The following is a 16004-nucleotide window of genomic DNA, read 5'->3' as shown; positions in this document are numbered from 1 at the left end:
CTTTTGAGTTAGGCATAGTGTCTTCAGATCAGGGTATGTGTACCCTGTTTGCTGGGCCCAACAGATGTTATTAAGGGTAGTGCAACATTTCCCACTTCTTGAACCATGCTAACGTTGCCAGAATAAGGAACATTACACTGTGCTGTGTATTCCACACTCAGTTGTCTCGCGACGTAAACCCCCAATTATTATATTGGGTACTCCACATGTTCAACCAGTCAGCACTTCCCATATCCTATTTTTTTAAAACATGTGCTTAAAATTGCACAACTCAAGTAACTTTGGCACAAATTAGTCAGTGACAAAAGGTATATGTACTCAATCACTAATATAATAACCTTGGTGGAAATGGTTGATGCTGTCCTCTGCCTTGTAGGGTGCACTTCATAGCAAAATACACAATAGTCCAAACGTTTTCCTTGTCCCCAAATGTCCTGTCAAAGCTGAAAGACTCTTACCAAAATGGGGAAGCGGGCTTGCTTGTCCAGAGAAGCAAATATAAAACTGCAGTGCTCAACGTAAATAAATACATGCTCAGCAACTAAGGCTGGTGATGCCGAAGACCTAATATTTCTAGGTTAAAAGGAGAAAAGACCACTGCAGCGTATTAATGTTGTTTCAAAAGTATAACACCACAAAATTTGTGAGGGTCAGTTGGTGTATTTAGTTATGTTGGTCACCTCCTGCACCAATTTTTAATAAAATTCAAATGCGTTGCTACCAACCAGGACCTAAGCCTGACCTGTGATCTAATAATAATAATAGTATCTATCTATGACCTATATGGACCTTCACCACTAGCCTGGTCTAGGTGGCCTGGTCTTTCACACGTGGCTTCTAGTGAAATTCGAAGCTGCTCTGTAGAGCTGACAGGAGACTTGCAAAGTAGAGAATTTTTTATTTATATTTTCCACAGAACATGTAAAAAACAATGTGCTGTACCAACTATATTCAAAGAAATACAAATATACTTTGTTTTGGCTATGTTCATATTGGCAGATTATAGGTGACCGATGACACACAAACCAGCTCCCGTAGCATAGTGGTTAGGATGATCGCTTTCCACGCCGAGACTGGGAGGTGACACGGGTTCGAATCCTGTCACCGGCTGTGCTGTCTGAGGTTTTCCCTGGGTTTTCCGAAGACTTTCCAGACGAATGTCGGCACAGTTCCCCCTGAAGTCGGCCCAGGACGCATACTAACCCCCCACTCCTTCCTGCTGTCCTCTCTCCGTCTGTACGCCGCTCATAGCCACAGTTGCTTCGCGGCGCTAACACGGAATTAAAAAAAAAAGATGACACACAATGGGCGTCAAGGGTGAGAACACAAGAATACTACCACTGCAGGAACTGTCCTAAAATTTGAAGTCACCATTTGTCAGAAAGCAATGACCACGCATAGCCTAAGGATCATATTGAGCTCCTTCCATTATTCTTTTTATTGACAGCATGTTGGCTGCCATCCAGTCCATGAAAGTGACCCTTATCGTTGAAAGAACGGTTCAACAGCAAGCTAGCTGGTGACAGTGTCCATGATGGCGAGACCTGAAGAGGAGATACAAGAAGGGACATAAACAAGCTATGTTGAGACATTGTGTATGTCCCTTCCTATCCCTCGTCTCAGGGTTTTTCGCTATGGACCTTCATGATATTTCCTTCGGCAAACTTTACATATTTTTATGTAGAATTGTGAAGGTACAGCCAGGTGCTGTTAGCAAATCACACAGTACTTTTCTTGAATCAAGAATCCATAGAAGGTACACAGTCATCTTCAGCATTGCACACATCTATCGGACATGTTAATCATTTTGGAATGTCACAGACATGTCATGGAGGCCGGCACATGATTAGTGGTGCTGAACAGACAACTATTTGTCATAGTTTAGGCATAAAAAGCAGTTTTGTCACCTGCATGTTGAGACAGATGTATCTCTACATACTTTGCCATGACACAAATATATGAAGCAACAAATGTACCGTCTACTTTATTATGGTTATTAGTCAACACTGCCAAGAACGTGGGAACACAGTCTTGTACCATCTACACTCTTCAAAATGACCTTCACACACGACACACTGTAGGTCAACGAGACTCCAGAATGATGTCCTCTCCCTCCCCATTGGCTGAAAACATTTTCCTACTACTTTGCATAAGGGGAAGTTAGTACAAGAAACGCACACATTCCTTTTTTGCGCAAATCAGTATTCAGAGCGTTACCATACTGTGGTAGGCCTGCAGTGCATTACGTGGTGCAGCACACACTCTAAAAAATTTCACTGTAGAACATGTCCCCCGTTCTAATGACAGTCTTCTCCAGTTTTTCAAACTGCCATTTCCCATAGTGCTTTATGGTATGACACAGTATTTCTAAATCTTTACTGTAGTTTACTGGTTGTAGCAGAAAAAAGACACCACTATTTCCGATCACAGGACGCAAGCCATAAGTGCTATACGGAAACAGTACATGCTGCTCTCTAGCAGTTGTTAGTGTTTGGACATGGTATGGTGCATGCAGGGTGAATTCCATGGTTAAAATATCCAAACGTAAACAACTGTTAGATTACATGATGTAGAATGCTCTATAGTACAGCAAAACCTTCAAAGTCGGACACCTCCCTACCTCGGACAACTCCCCATGATTTCATTGCACGGGCAGGCTTCCATTGAAACTACATGGGGACGAAATTAGATGTCGGACACCTTCCTATCTTGGAAGTAGGATAGGGTTTTCCCTGCAAAGTCGGACAAAACCCTGGCCAAATTACCTCGATATCGGCCCATCTTTGCATCAAAAAGACCCAAAATGAGCCAGTGGCCTTGACTTTTGCCCCTTTTTTCTCCTACACTCTTAAAAAAAGGGTGTACTTTAACTCCTTTCGTTGCCACATATATAACACCCTTTTGGAGAGTACAATTATGCTCAAAAGGGTGTCTATTCACTCCCTCAAGGGAGTAGCATAACACCTTCTCCCTGCCGGGGAGTAATATTACACTCGAGTAGGGAGAAAGGTGTTATGTTACTCCCTTGAGAGAGTGAGGAGACACCCTTTTGAGCGTAATTGTACTCTCCAAAAGGGTGTTATATATGTGGCAAAAAAAGGTGTTAAAGTACACCCTTTTTTTAAGAGGGTATACTGGTCTCACCATTTTTTTGCTTTAGTTTCTAGAGTCCAAAAACAACTGCTGTCGGTCTACATTGTAATTCTTTATGTGAGCACTTGTCTTCAGTTTGTCTAGAGCCTTTGAACGAGCACAGCACCAAAGCTCTGAGAAGTAGGCTGACGGAATTGAATATACTGAAATCAGTAATAATTATCAGTGAGTGGGTAGAGGTACCACTACCAGGCACCACCACCAGGTACCACTAAGGACCTTAAATTGAAGAAGGGGGACATTTCTCACAGCTGTGATCTCTTCCATGTTTTGTTGCCGTCATATTCTGTAACTCGGACACCTCTATAAGTCGGAGACGCTTCGGCTGCACCGCGGGTGTCCAACATAGGAAGGTTTGACTGTATTTATGTTCCGTGTCATGTGACCACAAACAATATATGCTTTTGCTCATGCTGCACAGCACAGGCGAATTGAGCTGCATGTGAGGATAATAACATGAAACCCGAGGCACGGAGGAAAAGGCATGACTTTACGGTCCCTGTGTCAGTTGTTTCATGTTGTAATTGCGTACCAGCTGGCCTGTACCTGAGAATAGGTTTGATGCATTGTACACGCAGCATAGACATGCAGTATGTGGTGTGTAATGCTCCATGTGGATTGTTTCGGTACAATCTTGAACTATGCATACCAAGGGGTAGGGCATCTGCGTGACAGGTTTACCTGGAAGTAAGAATGTAAATGTTAGCTGAAGTCCTTGAATAATTAACATTATCAATATACTGCTGCAGATCATACCAACAATAGCACACACGATGCTCCGATATGTTATGCAGGAATGTCTCTGTACTCACAAACTGAGAAAAAGTATGTGCTGTTGCACACATGAAACTGCTTGAACTGCCCTTGAGCACTCTGAAAGAACACCTTATTGGTGACCAAAATACAACAGCTGAGCCAACATTGAATTTATACCTTACTCAAAATACACAAGATGTGCTGCCGTGCATATGATACGATGATACTGCTTAAATGTACTCTGAAAGCGCTGGCACCTCAGGCATGGTTGCTCTAAGCTAGCGAGCAACAGCAAGGGTATACGAACACAAGAAGTCGAGCACAAGTGATGGAATGCACTTGATTAATCAGAACATGAAATGTCTCAGTACCAGGTGTCAGTGTTCCGTCAACAAAAACATATGAACTTTGAAGGGGTGTCTGGTTGGCACTGGTGAAAGCCTTCAGCTTGAAACCCAGACGGTGATAGTTGAGACGTGGAGTGCAAGCTTTTCGGTGGTGCCAGAATGCCTGCGAAATCATTTAACAAATAAGACAATTCCAAATCTGTACTGAGAATACACCCGCTGGAGCGTAATCTCTAAAGGACGAAGCAGTAACTGACAGATAGTGTATTTTTCTCTTCTACGCGATGCAATTTACACCGCATGACTGACTTGTCTAACATTACGCGTCTTACCTTTATCTGCTGCCTAGTCCTGCCCCTGCAATCTCCTGCTGCAGATAAGGTTGGCACAGCATCCCGGACGAGACATCTTCAGCTTCTTGTGAAACAAGTTGCGCATTGCTTCCGTAACATTCGTATGAGCCAGATGAACAGATCAAGTCACTGCTTTCGAAGGTGGCACCCAGTCGGAGTTGTAACCGATTGTTGCAGTCAATAGATTTCTCTTTCGCCTTTCGGAAAATTGCGGTTTGAAACATTGGAACTGCATGCTGAAGTGTTCTTGCAGACGGGAGCAAAACGCTCACGCATTCTCGTCTCGTCACGCTGACGCAGCACAAAACACGAATGACACCAGGAAGTCTGTACTGGCCTAGCAAATGCTTTGCAGTCGAAGGAAGCAAAACTCACGTTCCTCGTGGGTTTAGTGAAGTCCAGAAATATATTGGCTCCCTAATAGCGAGCTGTTTATCACTTCCCCAATGTGAATCTGCGCAGCAGACGGCTCGGCAGGAGAAACTGGCCGGCTTGGCGGAAGAAACCAAGCCAAAAGTCATGCCAAGCCGGAGCGCGGGCAGACCACGAATGTGTCGTCGACACAGGGTTTGCGGGCCACAAGACGGGATGTCAGTGAAACTAAAAATTCACTTTTACGGAAAACCACGAGGACTTTGGGATAACTATTTTGCATACATAATCAGTGTTCCCTTATGAACACATCGTGTGAGTACCATTCCATTCTGTAACACTCGAAAATCGGCGTAGCTGAGCTTTAATGAGATTAAAATTCTCACCTTAGGTCTATTTTGTGACCGGCCAACAAAATTGAAGGAGGCGCGAAACACAATTTCTGACGTCTGCGGAAACATTTCCAACATAAAAGATGAATTTCTGGCACCATTAAGAACTAGAACCCATTGAGATCTTCCATTCAATACTTATTTTATGCAAATTGAGCAATTTCTTGCGGAGTTACGCGGTTTTAAAATGCATGAGAAATGCCATTGGGCCTAGATGGTGTTGCACCCCCTTAAGACCGTGATACCAAAAAAAATAGCAAGAAGAACGACCCTCATACGGAGGATATTGCATTATATAATCGAATTTTATTTGTACATACATCTTTGCTCATTTTTGATTCGATCTACTTACATAACGTGATTTAAAACTTCATTCTGGCAATCGTCTGCTACGAAGAAGCGTTTCCACCGCTCTCCTGGCCGATCACTTCTGCCAGCAACCATTTCTGCAATTCTGAGCCTTCCCAACATGCCTCTCTCCTGTGAGAGTGGGGTGATGATGAGAAATGGAGTGATGATGAGAATGATGAAGGGATGAAGGTGAATAAGGCTGGAGTCACTGCGGCTACATAATGATAACTGGTTTATTGACGAATGGGAGAGCGTGCGCCCGCACGCGAGGCAAGGCAGGAGCAGTGTTGCCACACGCAAAACAAATTTATCCGTAGATCCAAGCCCGAAAAATCTGTAGATAGAGCTAAAAATCTGTAGCCACTCAAAACTGTTTCTTGAACATTTTGCCTTCAAATCTGTAATGTCTACCTGCGTCTCTAAATTAGTGGGAGAGCAAGGGCTTATTTCGTTCCACTGCTGAAGACCACAGCCGGAATTATTTGCTGCAGCGCACTGGCATTACGCTTTGGAACTTTCGGTTTGCGATGTCGCGTATTCAAATCTGCTACAATCACAAAAAAGTGCCACTGCACGTAGATTTTAATACTTTGGCATGTGATATATCCACATGAGCAGTGGCGCTCCAATGCAAGAATAACGCACCGCGTGTAGTAGGAACAATTATCTCGCTCGTCCCGCCATCACAATGGTGAGCGAGGATCGCAATGGACCACAAAAACAGGTCGATATTATTTCCACAGACGTAATGAAAGCGTACATGCGTGACGTGAATTATAAACGTTGTTGTTTCACTTCAACGCGAGTCAAGTCTGTGATGCAAACTGGTAACGCGCACACAAACACTCAAGAAAACTGATTTAGCGTTGAGGCTCGCCAATAATTCAGACGCAGTATACGTCCTTCTCCTTCGGCGAGCCCCGCCAGTTTCATGATCGACGGGTCAAATCCTTGTCAACGGCGAAGTTGAAGCAGTTTGACCCAACAGCATGCGTTTTGTGTGCAGGAGGCCAGTTGGTGGTCGTTGAGAGGCTGTTTCTTTGCTTCGTTTTCGTCAAATTGACTGTGGAAAATATTCTAAAAAATAGTCAGTAAAACACTCATTCCCGCGTCTGACGTTTTTCATCGTTGTCGTTTTGTGCACTGATGCGAAACACTGGGTCGACTGACTCATTCGTTGGAGCAAAAAAAATCATGAGATTTTCAGAAATCTCTGTAGATCTGTAGATTCTTCAAAAAGTAGGTAGATCTCATGATAAATCTGTAGGTGTGGCAACACTGGGCAGGAGAACACTCTGGCCAGCAGCGGGGGAGAGGGCGAGGCTTGGCACAGGGGCGCCGCCAATGGTAAGCAGGGGGAGAAGGTACTACGCTCACATACCACCCTTCTCCGAAGAGACCAAGCCCTCTTGGTGGCACAGTGCAAAGGTTCAAAAATATAGCAAAAAACGCCAGAAAACTGAAAAGTGAAAAAGGTGCAAAGTGACTCAGCATAGATCAGAATATCGTCCAAATAAGCACGAATGCCATGCTTGCCGGTATGAGGCTGGAGGTCCCGAAAGACAAACTGCATGATACGTTGAAACGTCGACGGGGCATTTTTCAACCCGAATGGCATGCGAGTCCACATAAAAGTACCATGGTGGGTAATGAAGGCGGTCTTTTCATAGTCCTCTGGGCAAAGGCTCACTTGCCAGTAGGCGCTTTTTAAGTCAAGAGAAGCGAATAATCCACATCCGGCTATGTCTTGTATAATGTCACCGCATGAGGCAAACGTTGAACAACACTGATAGTACGTTCGTTCAAAGGCACATAGTTCACACAAAGTCGCTTTTTGTTACCCTTGGTGACGACAACGACGGGGAACGCCCAGGGGCCTGTAGCATAACGTATAATGTCTTGAGACAGGAGTTTCCTTGTCTGTTCCTCCAGAAATTTTCGGTCATCCGGAGTGTAGCGGTACGGGCTGCAGCTATAAGGTGTGGTATTTGGCAAAATGTCAATGCGATGTTCAATGCGCGTGTAGTGGACTATATCATCTTCATGGCGGGAGAAGACTTGATGATGACCTGTTAAGATGGACTGAACTTCTGACTGTTGGTTTGGCGACAGATGAGCTCCGATTGCGGCTGGTGGAAGCTCACTATGAATTGAAACCGAGATAACACTGGTGGGCTGGGCTGAAGGGTGGGGTTTGGTGTTGGCCTCAGGCATGTTGAAAGGTACTTCCTGGTTGAAGGCTTTCCAGGGAGGTTCCTGCTCAGAAGGCAAGGGATCCGTTTGTAGGCAGTCTTTAGGAATAGGAGGGAATAGGAGCACCAGCAGTACAGGCAAGGGCAGAACCTCGGAGGATAACAGCATTGGCCACGCGAGGTGCAACCTTGGGGCGTCCCTGTAAGAAAGTGCCAGAGAAGTCATGCTGTAAGTACGTTGGCTTGGGTGGCTGGAAAATCAATCGCGCTTTGGCATTTTCGAACCAAACTTCACCAATGATGAAGGGCAACACATTGTTGGTCAGAACTGCTGCTTTGACCAAGGCAGAGACGTTTCCGATGGTGATCTCAAGGATGGCAGTACCTATGGGCAGCACTGAGGAACCACCTACTACATCCAGAGGAGGCTGGGTCCATGGAAGGACCATGTGGGCGGGAAGAAGTGATTGGGACACGAGAGTGAGCTTGGATCCTGTGTCCGGGAATGCGTCGTATGTACCAAGGCCTGTGATGGTGGCCTCAAAGAAGGAACGCTGTAGCTGGGAGCCATCCGTAACAGCTGGGGTGCTGTGCAGTGCTGATTGTGACGGCGGTACATTAGTTCCTTGAGCTTGGGTAGGCTGAGGGCGAGCCATAGAACCAGGGCACTTGCCAAATGTCTCATATTTTTACATTTGTATCACATAGCGGTGGAAATATCTTGTCTTCTACGAAACGCTGGAGCTCCGTATTGGTCGGATATCGCTTTGTATTTCGCCTCCTGCTCAGCTGTAGGCAAAGCAGAGATACGTTGGCGACGAGCAACCAAAGAGTTCGTGATGCCGTTCGCAGGCGATGGAAGAGTGTGACTAGGGGAGGTAGACGAAGACATGCGACCATTTTGAATATGTGATCCAGTTGTTGACATTCGCGGGTGAGGTGGGCTGTCAGTCCGTTGCTGAGACGTAAGGGGATGACAATGTCGGGCATGTAGGAGGCTATTCTCGAGGTCAGTGACGATGTCAATGAAGTCTGCAACGGTCTTTGGTCGCTGGACAACAATTGCTGCCACAAAGTTGAGGTCTTGAAGTCCTTGAAGAAGATAGTCAATTTGCTGCTTTTCAGTCAAGGGAACTAGAGAACGGGCAAGGAGCTTGAGTTTGGCGAACGTGTAGCTGTCCAGTGATTGCCCTGGACTTTGAACGCCTTCAGAGATTTTTGCTTGCCATTCTATCAGCGTGAGATCATCTCTGAACTGAGTCTGGAACGCCGTTTTCCAAGATAACCACGTTTCGTAGTGTTTCCCAAGAGTTGTTTTGCTTACAGCAATTGCTCGAAGGGCTTCGTCAGACCACTTTGCGAGCTTGCGTGCGCATTCGAGTTCGCTCAACCACTGCTTCGACGAGTGACGGCCGTTGTCCTCAAAGGTGTCGTCGTGACTTGCAGCAACGACGGAGTGACTGACTGGGGAGAAGGCTGTGAAGACTCCGACGATATTTGCGAGGGGGCGGCAGGTGATTGTTGGGTACGAGGTTGGACGGATAATGGCCAAGCGCCTCGTTCTTGTATACAGTCGAATAGTCTGCGCATGAGGGCATTTCGACGACCATGATATGATAATCCATGATGTCGCAGTTCTTGTTTGAGGGCTTCATTCGATACGTCACCAAGCTGAGTGATACTGGACAATGCGTCCCAGTTGATGCAGTTGATGAGCGACGCCATCGCGTTTCGAGGCGAAGCGTGAAGCGAAGGGCAAGGAGCGGAAAGGGCAAATGGCAAGTCACGTGAACCCGCGACGACATGAACGGGGGCCGTATACTAAGCTGCTATGCTCGGGGGGGAAGCCAGGCGAGGAGGTTGATGGACGAATGTTCAAGTGGCGACCATCATGGAATGTGTAATGTCCGTCTTGGGTGGCGAGGCTGCCGTGGGGACGGGTAGGGGTTTTGCAGCAGGGGACGGGGATGCGGGGCTGCTAGGCTTGGAGTGGTGACTGATTATCCTGTAAGCTTGTCTACTTATCGGCTGCGAGGTTGCCCATGTTGAGATTCGAAAGTAGACTACGCCATGCGAGGGTGCAGTCTGGTTTTGGCTTGAATAACTAGTGAACGCCGGATTCCAGAAGCAGAGATCCGTGGGTCGACTGCGCCATGTGAGGGTGCAGTCTGGCTTGGGCTTGAATGACTAGTGAACGCCGGATTCCCTAGGCAGAGATCCGTAGGTCGACCGCGCCATGTGAGGGTGGGGTGATGATGAGAAATGGAGTAATGATGAGAATGATGAAAGAATGAAGGTGAATAAGGCTGTACTCACTGTGGCCATCCGCCGGAAGCTGCCGTTTATGCAATGGTCCAGGGAAAATGGCGGGCGCCCAAACCACGTGATCCCCAGGAGCCACTCATAGCGTCTCAGAGGTGCAGCGTGGGACTAAAGCTGGGGCCCAGTGCGCATGCGCAGACCGACCTCCTTTCCCAACCTCCTTCCCCTTCTCTCCTCGGGTTTTTCGTCTCTCCTCTCGTCCCCCCTACCCTCCCCAGCCTCGTCCGTTTGTTTTCGGCGCTTGCTGTCTTGCTGTAGATCAACGATCATGCTGTCCCAAAGCAGACAATCAAAAAGCGATGGTGTATGACAAATCAACTTTATATGTCCTCGGGAACTGCCTCGAAAGAGCTACAGTACATATCTTTTTACGTCTTGTAACAGGCTTCACTGGAGCTTTAGGTGCTTCCACATCGAAGAGCAGTTCAAAAGCCAATGCTGAGCTATGTGCGTCGTTGTTGCCGATGGCTGCGGGAGAACTAAAACAAAACAAAAAATATATTGATGATCCGTAACTCTGCACGAAAATCACTGCTATGATAGGCAATCGATCTTGATTTCGTATTTGAACACCAAGGCATTTGTCACAAATGTTCGTAGATCACAGTGAATGAACGGCTGCGACGCGCATGAGGGGCAACTAGCATAACCACACATAATTTGATTAACGGCATATCAGAAACGTACAAGTTACGGCAATGCACTGCACAATGAAACGCCGCTAACGTACCGAGTGACTCGTAAATGTTATATGTAATACACTTAACGTGATAACCCTGCATTACTTCCTTCAGTCACAAAAAGTAATCAAACTTGTCTTATCGTTCACCTGACGTCGGAAAGACTTCCTCTCTGACGATTTCTGCGTCCTTTGGAGGCGCAGGGATTCCATGTCATGTTCGTCTTCCCGCTGTTGTGATGAGGTGGATGCGCCATTCCGTTCTGACATTAGCAGTTCGCCACAATCTAAAGCATTCAAAACCCTCAAACTACCCCCTAGCGTCTGCGTGCACAACGGTTGCAGTCCGAGAGAACACGCGTGGCCGGACCAGATGAGTCAAAGTCGCCATCTTGCCATGTATTTCGCCCCATTCCCCGCGTAAAACAACGGGGATCGCCATCTTGTGGGACGGTTGTTGCCAACATCGCAAAATCTGCCACCTAGATTTGTACCGAAGTAAAAATTATCTACAAGCAATGTGCACCGAGCATGCTATTTCTCAAAATAGCCACTTCAATCTGTATCCAATCGAGCGTGAATTATGACTGCCGTCGCTCCTCAATGGGTGTGTGGATGTGTTCACGGTATTTCCAATCACTGCGGGCGTACGATCCTGTGCGTTCTGTCCAGTTGTGTCTGTGGACTGTGATGTTCGTTAAATATTGTGATGCAGACCAGCCAGTTCAGGCTGCTTTGGATGATGTAGAAGAAGGTGCCCAGCGTAACTCTACGACGATATTGTGCGAAGAAGTGACTACATTTGTACATTCATACCCGTCGTCGTGCGTATATTGGCTAGAACACTTCTTCGTTAGTGCGCAGATTATGTTTTGTGATTGCCAATGAACGGCAGTGCTTGAAGTAGGCAGCTTCGTTTTCGCTTTCGCAAGTGAAGAATGTTTTCTGTCACAAGTGCTTCGTAAAACAATTTTCTCCTGCAACGACCCTGAAAGCTATGTTGCGAAGGTTTACCACTGGAAATTGTTTTAAACGCTATTCGTAACTACAAATATTTTTGCGACTGAGTTGTGGAATAATAACACACAGTGTATGATAGTGGTAGACTGGATTTATTCGCAAATATATATATATTTTGTAATCGGTTATATTTGATAAGGCAAGTTGCATAATCCCTTCGAATCCCTCGCAAGTACTCCATGTATCAATTTCAACCTCCATGTAACTTTTCTCTTAAAAGTCTGGTTTGGAAGTGGAACCGCTTTCATGCATCTCGTTTTGTAACCGTCTCGTTCACGTCATCCCCTTCCACACTCAAAGAAAGGGGCTGAAGGACGGTGTGTGTTCAGCTGTATGGTAAAAGACCTTTCCCACCGTCCAGTCTGCTGACATTCATATTCACACATAGCGTATACCTTTCAGTTATCCCCATATGCAAGCATATTGACGTAACACGAAAAAGGATTGGTTGGTGATTCATATGAATTAAGAGAAAGCCTGATTGACTAGATATAACATGAAAAACGGTTAAAACTTGGCCTGGTTGGTGACCATGGGAAGAAATTTGCAGAATGCCATATTCATATAGTTTACTCTATACCACTAAAGTGTGATAACGTATATATCGGGCAATCATCAAGGTGCATAAACAGAGCCAGTGTTTGGGCTGGTTGATACAGCACTGGGGGGTTTTTAATTGTTTTTAATTGAAAGGTGCATGACCACTCGTTTAAAAGAACATTCAACCAGTACCTCTAATATAGATACGGTGCATTGGGGGACCACTTATTGACATGTATGGGATTGTCATGCAGAATTCCAAAAAACAAAAATTCTGTTCAGGTGTAAAAAAACACGGTAGCCTTCTCTTTCGAGAGGTGCATCAAAAAAGCAGGTAGTAACTGCGTCAGTAACCTCTGTATTTATCTTTCCCAAAACATATCAGCATTCATGTCGACCACTTAATTATAACGGTTGTGTGTGCGAGAGATGGTGGTGTAAACAGGAAGTAAAACACGAGAGGGAATAAAGGGGGAGAGGAGGGTTCTTATGTATTTAAAGGGACCGGAAAGTGAAAAATAACCCCCATATTTTTGTCCACTGTCGTGCACAACATCGTTGTTTGATAAGACACAGAAAGCATTACTTCTCAATTCGGCATATTTTTTACGTATAAATATTTTAAAGATTGCCGGAACATGGACGGTGCTGCCAGCGAACGGCGAAAAAGAGCAACTTGGGTTTCGGGTGCAGGGCTCCCAGGGATAGGTCAACCCTTACCACGTGAGAGTTAATTTTGTAGAGAACAAAGTTGACGCACATTATCTTACAGCTAAACGCCATTTTAAAAATGACGCTCACTTCCATAGCTTTTACGTTAATAAAGCATTCAGCTACTTCGCCGCTACGAGCTACGATCCGCCGCGCCATCTGCAAGGCCATCTGTGTTATCGCGTTTATTGTTTACGTCGTGGGTGGTCATGGGGGGTGGGGGAAAGTATAAGTGAATGACATGTTCGTGGCTGTTGTGTCGATTATTCGAGAGACCTACATATGCCCGGTGTAGTTTTGGTGTTCGGGGATGCAAAAATCATTCACCATCGGCGGCGGGCGTTTTCTACCACAAGGTTCTACAGGAGAGTGCGCGAAAACGAATGTGGTTCGAAACACTCGGCTATTAGATGTAGCAGTCATGTCGTGTGTGCTGAGCTCATTTTGCTGCCGATGACTACGAAGATGCCGTAGAAGGCGAATTGCAAAGACGTCCGAAGCACACTGATGTTCAGTAACTAGTGATTTTGATTCACCGAGGTGACGAGTTCAACACAACGTCTTAGGTATGTACAGGCGCCACACATGTATAAATTATAATATAGCGATGACGTATTCCATTTAACTTATGTTATCCTACTTGTCCCGTACTCAACATTGTCAACATCAACAAATTTAGTTTTAGGAGCCTTCCAGTGTTGAAGTGGCGCAAGACTGCTTCGTGTGTGTGTGATCCAGGCACTCAAGTTGACATGACAGAAATAGCTGAAAGCAGGTATGCAAAGTCTACAGATGGAAGCACTAGATTTGTTACGTGTTGCAGACTTTGTGACATTTTTTGGAGTCTTTGGACAGGTACAGAACATTAGTATGACGTCAACAATAGGAGAAGAAACCGATGAGAGCTACTAGCTTGTTTGAAGGGTACAAGAATACTTCCTGTTGAGATGTAGTTATGACTAAGGAAGGCTAATTAATTTTCTAGAGATGCATCCTCTACACTTGAATGCCCAATGAAACAGCAAAAGTTCATTGTCTTTGAAGCCCCACTACTGGAATTGTTCAATGTGTGTCAGAGCTGCAGTGAGCCATGCAAGGTTACCACGTCATATTGGTCCTAAATTTGCAGAGTTCCCCTATCTCGGACGCAACTGTCATTTCTCTTTATTGCTCTTCCGATCCCACCTTCTCAGAGGTTAATGTGGTTCACCATACACTGCATGGGCACTGCCTTTTTCTACTCATGCTTTCGGTTTCTTGTTCTGTTGAATAAATCTTCACTTGAGTTTGTAGCCATCATGCTGGCTACTGTGTTTGCCCCTCATCTATATTGATGTGCTATAACGGTATAGCACATCAGCATGCCAACAACCTACCAACAACAACCAAACAACCTTGCCTAGTCCTACTTTTGGATGGAAACTACACGATGTGGTAACATCCACATATATAAAGTTTTAGTCGACGAAGATTTGCTGTGAAGGATAGATGCTGTTTTTGAACAACCTAGCTGCATTGTACATTTCTTTTGTCTCACTTTGCATGTCTGAAGAAATGTTCTCATCTTCATCAAGATGATGATGCATGATCTGCAGCATTATTGTTCCTGTAATCTTTTCACCAAGAGAGAATACAAGAGTGAACAAAAGCGAAAGAAGAAACTGTTTATACTTCTCTTGTTTATTTTGTTGCAGGTTTTACAGCTCTATCAAGTACGTCGAAACATTAGAGGGCAGGAAGCCCTACTCTGTTTCCTAAATCTCTGGACAATCAAAAAGAAAGATATAGTTTGAGTTGTGACAAAATGTTGCTTCTGTTCTTATATTATATTTCAGTTAAATGTTATGATGCATTTGTCATGCACACTGAAGCCAGTTGCAGTTTACGGGTCTGTTAAAAGTACTTTACAAAAGTACATCTCGATTACAGTAACAGAGAACTTATGCAATAATTATTTAGCCATTTTGGAGTATTATGAACACCAATGGTCCATGGTTAACTTTGAACCCAGATCAAGGGTTAATAATACCTGAAGTCAGCCCTCAAGTCCTCCTTTACAAATGTTAGTTGGTGACGAGATAATAAATCAGTTACAAGTACTCCGTTTTGCAAAACAGAGTTAATTAAATGTAAATCCCAATCTTGGTTCAAATATTAATTGACATTTGGAAACGTGGTCACTAAGAAGTATACTAAAAGGTTCTGAACACAGTTAAGCTGAATGACACTGATTAAAATTATCTTACTTACTCCTCATATATACAATTGAGACATGAGTATAACCTACAAATACATCTATGCCCACAGGTTACTCAACCCTCCAGGAACAAACTAGTAATTATAATATGCTGTGACAGCAAAGAAAAAGCAATGAGAAAAACTTGCAGCAAGCAAGAAATGAAAATATGCTGACATCAACATTTCTACAAGTCTGCGCACTGAGGGGAAAGCATCCCTAATAGCATGCACGACGCAGATCGAGATCCAGTGGAGTACTTTCTATTGTATTTTCTCGGAGCACCCCATATCCTTCTTGTGAATGGCCGACAGGTGGTATAACGAAATTTCCTCCAGAAATAAGGGTTTTACGTCCAGTTTGCCGTTCAAGTAGCGCGTAAAGACCACACGGCGCTGCCGTGTATGTTGCCGTGTTCTTCGGTTTCTCGGATGTATGTAAAAGACACTTGCAGTACTTCGGTGCCAAGGCACAGTATTTCGAAATATTCGTTAGTTCTGATGCAGTTGTCTGTCTGCTTTTCACACGCATTCTCTACCTCCCGGCAGCAAAAACCGTAGTATCCATCCGTAGTATCCGT

At 45.0% G+C, this 16004-nt stretch overlaps 1 protein-coding gene and 1 long non-coding RNA gene across 4 annotated transcripts in view; both read right to left on the bottom strand.

The window, feature by feature from the left end:
• The window catches only part of LOC135391463 (phospholipid-transporting ATPase ABCA3-like), a 288004-nt gene that overhangs the window by 245204 nt on the left and 26796 nt on the right, over positions 1–16004 (bottom strand). The window lies entirely within an intron of this gene.
• On the bottom strand, positions 1415–4006 carry LOC135393054 (uncharacterized). Its single transcript, XR_010422410.1, has 3 exons — positions 3966–4006; positions 3803–3834; positions 1415–1544 (listed from the first exon to the last, which is right to left on the bottom strand). It is a non-coding gene; the product is annotated as an uncharacterized LOC135393054 (long non-coding RNA).

This window comes from Ornithodoros turicata, chromosome 4 (genome assembly GCF_037126465.1).
Source record: "Ornithodoros turicata isolate Travis chromosome 4, ASM3712646v1, whole genome shotgun sequence".
Classification (NCBI taxonomy): domain Eukaryota; kingdom Metazoa; phylum Arthropoda; class Arachnida; order Ixodida; family Argasidae; genus Ornithodoros; species Ornithodoros turicata.
This window is presented reverse-complemented; position numbering and strand designations above follow the sequence as displayed.